The following is a 6,211-nucleotide window of genomic DNA, read 5'->3' on the forward strand; positions in this document are numbered from 1 at the left end:
CCCAGGAGCTGGAGAGGAATAAGCAGCTCCAGGATTCTGTCCTGGGGAGCAGGGACAAAGCCCGGGCTCGGGGACTCGGTGCAGTCTGAGCAGCACTCGCTGGGCCAAGGCTGCAGGAGGGGCTGGGCTTTCAAAGAATGGTGGAGCTGCCAGCAGACAGGCAAGTTTAGGGGGAGGGAAATAAATTTAGGGAATTTTCTGTCCTGCAGCTTGAGGGTGAGCATTCCTGGGTCAGATCCTCCCTCTCTGACGGACCTGACCTGGGTCTGAGGGCACCTCTGGTTCAGCTCCAGCTCTGGGGGATGGAGGTCAAGCCACCATTCCATGGGATGGAGCCCTGCTCTCCTGGAGGTCCTGAACCCACCTGCCCATGGGAGGCAGGGAACTGATCCCTTGGTTTGCTTGGCTTGTGGGTGCAGCTTTTGTTTTCCCTATTAAATGGAATTTTTCTCAATCCATGAGCTATCCAGATTTTACCCTCCTGATTCCCTCCCGACCCCGCTGTGGGGAGTGAGTGAGAGGCCGTGAGGGGCTGGGACTGGCTGGGGTCAAACCACATTTCTGCAAGCAGGACACTCCTCAGCACGTGAGGTGGTGCAGTGAGGAAGGAAAAACCACAGGTTTCAGCAGAGTTGGAGCGAGTTAATGTCTTGTACTGAGGAGAAATTGCTCCCAGAGCAGCTGGGGCTGGCCCTGCATCCCTGGCAGTGCCCAAGGCCAGGCTGGACACTGGGGCTGGGAGCACCTGGGACAGGGGGAGGTGTCCCTGCCGTGGCAGGAGTGGGACGAGGTCCCTTCCAACCAAGGCATCCCGTGGTTCTATGAAGAGCACACAGGACAATCCCAGGACAGTCCCCAGAGGCACCCCCGGGTCTGGGGGTGCAGGGGGGGCACCCTGAGGGCACAGGGCTGTGCCTGGCTGGGGACACAGGGCTGTGCCTGGCTGGGAGCTGCCCTGGAAGGAGCCCTGCTGGGAGCTCATGGCCATGGCCATGGTGCTGCCAGATCTGCCCTGACCCATCCTCTACCCCTCTGTGCTGTCCCTGTCCCTGTCCCTGTCCCTGTCCCTGTCCCCTGTCCCTGTCCCTGTCCCTGTTCCTGTTCCTGTCCCTGTCCCTGTCCCTGTCCCCATCCCTGTCCCTGTTCCTGTCCCTGTCCCTGTCCCTGTGTCCCTGTCCCTGTCCCTGTGTCCCTGTCCCCTGTCCCTGTCCCTGTCCCTGTGTCCCTGTCCCTGTCCCTGTCCCTGTCCCTGTTCCTGTCCCTGTCCCTGTGTCCCTGTCCCTGTCCCTGTCCCCATCCCTGTCCCTGTCCCTGTCCCTGCTGGCAGCAACAGGAGGGCACAGTTCAGCTCTGCCCCTCCCCAAGGGAAAGTCCAGTGTCCCCAGATGTCCCTGGGCCAGCGGGGCCATTTCCTCAGTCACTGAACGTGTTTATTATGGGGCAGGCAGGACCCAGGGTGCAGGGACAGCCCTGCTCCCCTCTCTTGTCCTTCAGTTTAATGGGATACAGACATAAATCATAGATCTGATACTGCACATGGGCTCTGGCTATATTTTTTTTATAAAGAACATTTGCTCTGATTTATAGAGCCCTGGGTTTTGAATTAGTCTAGCTTGAAAACTGAATCAAATCTTTCCATCAAGTCTGTTTTTTTGCATTATGAATGGCTTAGCTGTTTAGTAATGGAATGCCAATCAGCCATTGCTGCTCTCCATGGGCAATGCCGAGAGGATCATTTTGGAACATAGACTCTGTGATTACCTGAAATGAACTGTAAAATCGTATTTTGTTTAAAGCTTTCTCTCCTGCTCGCAGGTTCCTGAGCAGATTGCGGAGTCGCTGTGCTGGGCGGGATGGGGTTAAAGCAGGAGGGGGACATGGAGGGAAGAGGCATTCCTTGAGTTCCTGCCAGACTTTCCTCACGTGCAGCCAGGAGGATCCACTGCCTCAGCCCCGGGATGGCCCAGAGCTCAGCCCAGATGGCATCTCTGGCCTGTACACACAGTGGGATTATGGCTTTTCCCCACTGCCTGCCCGTTCTCCCTGCCTGGGGAAGGAGAACCAGCAGGAGCAGCTCTCCAGGCCCAGGGGCCGCTGGAGCCACGGGCCCAGCCACGAGTCCGGATCCCCACACAAACCTCAGCTGCCCCTGGAGCTGCTCTCTGCCTTTGCAGGCAGGAAAAGGCGCAGCAGAACCCCCAGCTTGCACAGAAACTGTGCGGGGAGCAGGGCCCAGTCAGGGCTGGGGCGGCTCCTGGCACGGCTGGAGACCCCTGGGGACAGGCAGGAGTTAGGGGACAAGGAAAACCCTGGGATGCTTGCTTCCCACTCCCCCCGGCATCTCAAAGCCTGGCCTGACACAGAACAGCCTCCCATGGACACGGAACAGCCTCCCATGGACACAGAACAGCCTCCCAAGGACATGGAACAGCCTCCCATGGACACGGAACAGCCTCCCATGGACATGGAACAGCCTCCCAAGGACATGGAACAGCCTCCATGGACACAGAACAGCCTCCCAAGGACACAGAACAGCCTCCCATGGACATGGAACAGCCTCCATGGACATGGAACAGCCTCCCAAGGACACAGAACAGCCTCCCATGGACATGGAACAGCCTCCCATGGACATGGAACAGCCTCCCAAGGACATGGAACAGCCTCCCAAGGACATGGAACAGCCTCCCATGGACATGGAACAGCCTCCCATGGACATGGAACAGCCTCCCAAGGACATGGAACAGCCTCCCATGGACACGGAACAGCCTCCCATGGACACGGAACAGCCTCCATGGACACAGAACAGCCTCCCATGGACACGGAACAGCCTCCATGGACACAGAACAGCCTCCCATGGACATGGAACAGCCTCCCAAGGACACAGAACAGCCTCCCATGGACATGGAACAGCCTCCCATGGACACAGAACAGCCTCCCATGGACATGGAACAGCCTCCCATGGACACGGAACAGCCTCCCATGGACATGGAACAGCCTCCCATGGACACAGAACAGCCTCCCATGGACACAGAACAGCCTCCCATGGACATGGAACAGCCTCCCATGGACACAGAACAGCCTCCCATGGACATGGAACAGCCTCCATGGACACAGAACAGCCTCCCATGGACATGGAACAGCCTCCCATGGACATGGAACAGCCTCCATGGACATGGAACAGCCTCCCATGGACACAGAACAGCCTCCAAGGACACAGAACAGCCTCCCATGGACACAGAACAGCCTCCCATGGACATGGAACAGCCTCCCATGGACATGGAACAGCCTCCATGGACACAGAACAGCCTCCCATGGACATGGAACAGCCTCCCATGGACACGGAACAGCCTCCCATGGACATGGAACAGCCTCCCAAGGACATGGAACAGCCTCCCAAGGACACAGAACAGCCTCCCATGGACATGGAACAGCCTCCCATGGACACAGAACAGCCTCCCATGGACACAGAACAGCCTCCCATGGACATGGAACAGCCTCCCATGGACACGGAACAGCCTCCCATGGACATGGAACAGCCTCCCATGGACACAGAACAGCCTCCCATGGACATGGAACAGCCTCCCATGGACACAGAACAGCCTCCCATGGACATGGAACAGCCTCCCATGGACACAGAACAGCCTCCCATGGACACAGAACAGCCTCCCATGGACACAGAACAGCCTCCCATGGACATGGAACAGCCTCCCATGGACATGGAACAACCTCCCAAGGACATGGAGCTGACCCAGGAACCCTCAGCCAACACCCCGAGCTCAGACCTCCCGAGCCCCCCGAGCTCCCCAGAGCAGCTCCTGCAGCCCCAGCAGGGCATGAAAGATGAGAAATACATAAAAATCCTCAGAGTGAGCCAGGCTGACTGTCCCCAGCAAAGCCCACCCTCCCTCCAGGCTGAATTTGTCAGAATTCAGCCTTAATGAAGCTTCCTCCAAGGAAGGCCCTCGACACCAAGGTGACAGAGCTCCCCACCTTCAGCTCATATTTTTACTTTGTCACATGCACAGGAGCATAAAAAATAAGCTGTTTTTCAATCAAACAACCCAAGGTTGTCCAAATCTTTCATATTCAACCCGAGTGAATTATTCAGTGAATAATTTTGCTGTATTTAATGAGTTCCAGTTTGATTTGGCGATGTGTAAGTTTACAAACACTCTCTGTCTGCTCCCATCCATCTCAATATGAGCGATTCGCTGAGGTATTCCTTTAAAGTCACGTTTAATGGCTTTGGGTTAGGTCTCATTAATACAGAAATGATTTTACTAAAGAGCTCACACACTAAACCCACTCTGCAGAATACATCAGCAAAAACACTTTAAATGAGCTGAAATAAATAACTTTCTGGAGCTTTCATATGCAGCTCCAGAACATCTAAGCTGAGATGTACTCGAATGGTTACATCAAATCCTTGTTTTGTAGAGAAAACTGATGCAATTCCACGTGAGATCATGTTAGGCCAGGCTCAGGGGCACAGTTTCAGGCTGGCAAGTGGGGAGGCAAGGGGCCCCTGTCTCATCTCAGCTGTCCTCATGTAAATTTGAGTGTTTTGCCTGGTGCCTTGACCCCCCTTTCCAGCCTCCCTGCGTGGGTTTTGCCCAGTGCAGCAGAGTCTCCCCTCCACACCCCTTTACACACACAACCACGTGAATTCAGAAAAATCAGGAGGAAAAAAATAATATTAACATCAGTATCAGACCCAAATTGGCTGTTTGCTGCAGCTTTGGGTCTCATGGGGGACTGGGAGTTCTGGCTGAGGCTTTTCCTGCCATTAAATCTCGTTTTCCTCCCCCGTCCTGTGCCACAACTCCAACATCTGATGGAGCTTCACTCAGGTCACCCCTGGGGACTTTTTCCTCTGCTCAGCTCCTGCTGACAGAAGGTGGCAGAAGCATCGTGAACCTCAATGCCTCTGTCAGATTTTCTGGCAAATAACCAAAACATTCAAAAATTACAGAGGTGGGGGAAAGCAGGGATCCACGCCCTGTACTCAGAGCGTGGAGTTTCTTTGGAGCTCAGTTGCCTTCAGAAAACGGACAAAACACCAGCAGGAAGTTTCCAATTTACAAATCGTGCGCGAGGCCTCACCAGGAGGGCCTGCCAGTGGTCAGCGAGAGGCACAGCAGAGAGCGGGGCTGTCCGTGCCTCAGTTTCCCTGCTGGAAAGCAGGGCAGGAGATCCCAAACCCTTTCTATTTGAATTGCCTTTGAGGCTGACACACAAAGAGCTACCCGAGAGCAAAGCAGTCGCTATTAAGCGGCCGATTCTGTACCTGGGAACAATCCGTGTTTGATTGTGCCAGTGCCGGGAGATTGCCTTCCCCGAGGCTGTCCCTGGCGGGTGGCGGAGCTGGGATCGCTCCCAGCGGGAAGAGCCACGAGCTGCGATGTATCGCTGCGCTCTGGAAACAGCCAGAGCATGTTCCTCGCAGTGGGCAGCTGCCAAGCAGCTCCTTAAGCTTTTATCGCAGCAGGGCGATATCGACAGCCAATGAACTTCCCCTCCCCGAGCGCCTGCAGAGGGACGAGTGCTCAAATCCTCCACCCGCTCACTCCCCGCTGCTTGCCGTCCGTGCTGAGCTCCTCACGGGGCTGCCTCAGCAGAGAGGGCTTCGGGCTGAGGGGCCGTGCCCGAGGGCACCGAGCTCAGCAAACCAGCTTCGGCCGGCGGGCACCGCGGGGCAGCGCCCTCGGCGTGGGGAGAGGCACCCAGGGAGTTCCTGCAGCTGGGAAAATCAGCGGGAGCTGCAGGATGACACCCCAGCACCCCACTGCAGCCCCCACCCCACACCCTGCCCACACTGCTCCCATCCTGGGGTAAATTCCATGGGGGATGAGGAAGGGGCCCCAAAGGCACCCTAATTCCTAGGGGCTGACAGGCTTGGCACTGCAGTGTGGTGAGGAAGAGGCTAAAAGTGTGGAATGAGATAAATCTGGACAAGCACAACGTTTGATGCTTCGCCTCTGCTCCACCTGCCTCCTCTGCGGCCCTGCTCTGTCTCAGAACTCCAGCCAAGGGTCATTAAATCGATGAGCAGACTTCCTGGTATCCAAGCACTTGGGGTCAGGATCTTTTAATGCCCGGGCACGCGAGCCCAGCCCCCGATTCATTATGGGGATCGTTATTATTGACAGATCACTCACGATCCCCCAGCGAGCCTGGCACACGGACAGGGCTCGGAGCTGGGCTGCGCTCA

The sequence above is a fragment of the Vidua chalybeata genome, chromosome 25 (assembly GCF_026979565.1).
Source record: "Vidua chalybeata isolate OUT-0048 chromosome 25, bVidCha1 merged haplotype, whole genome shotgun sequence".
In the NCBI taxonomy this organism is placed as follows: domain Eukaryota; kingdom Metazoa; phylum Chordata; class Aves; order Passeriformes; family Viduidae; genus Vidua; species Vidua chalybeata.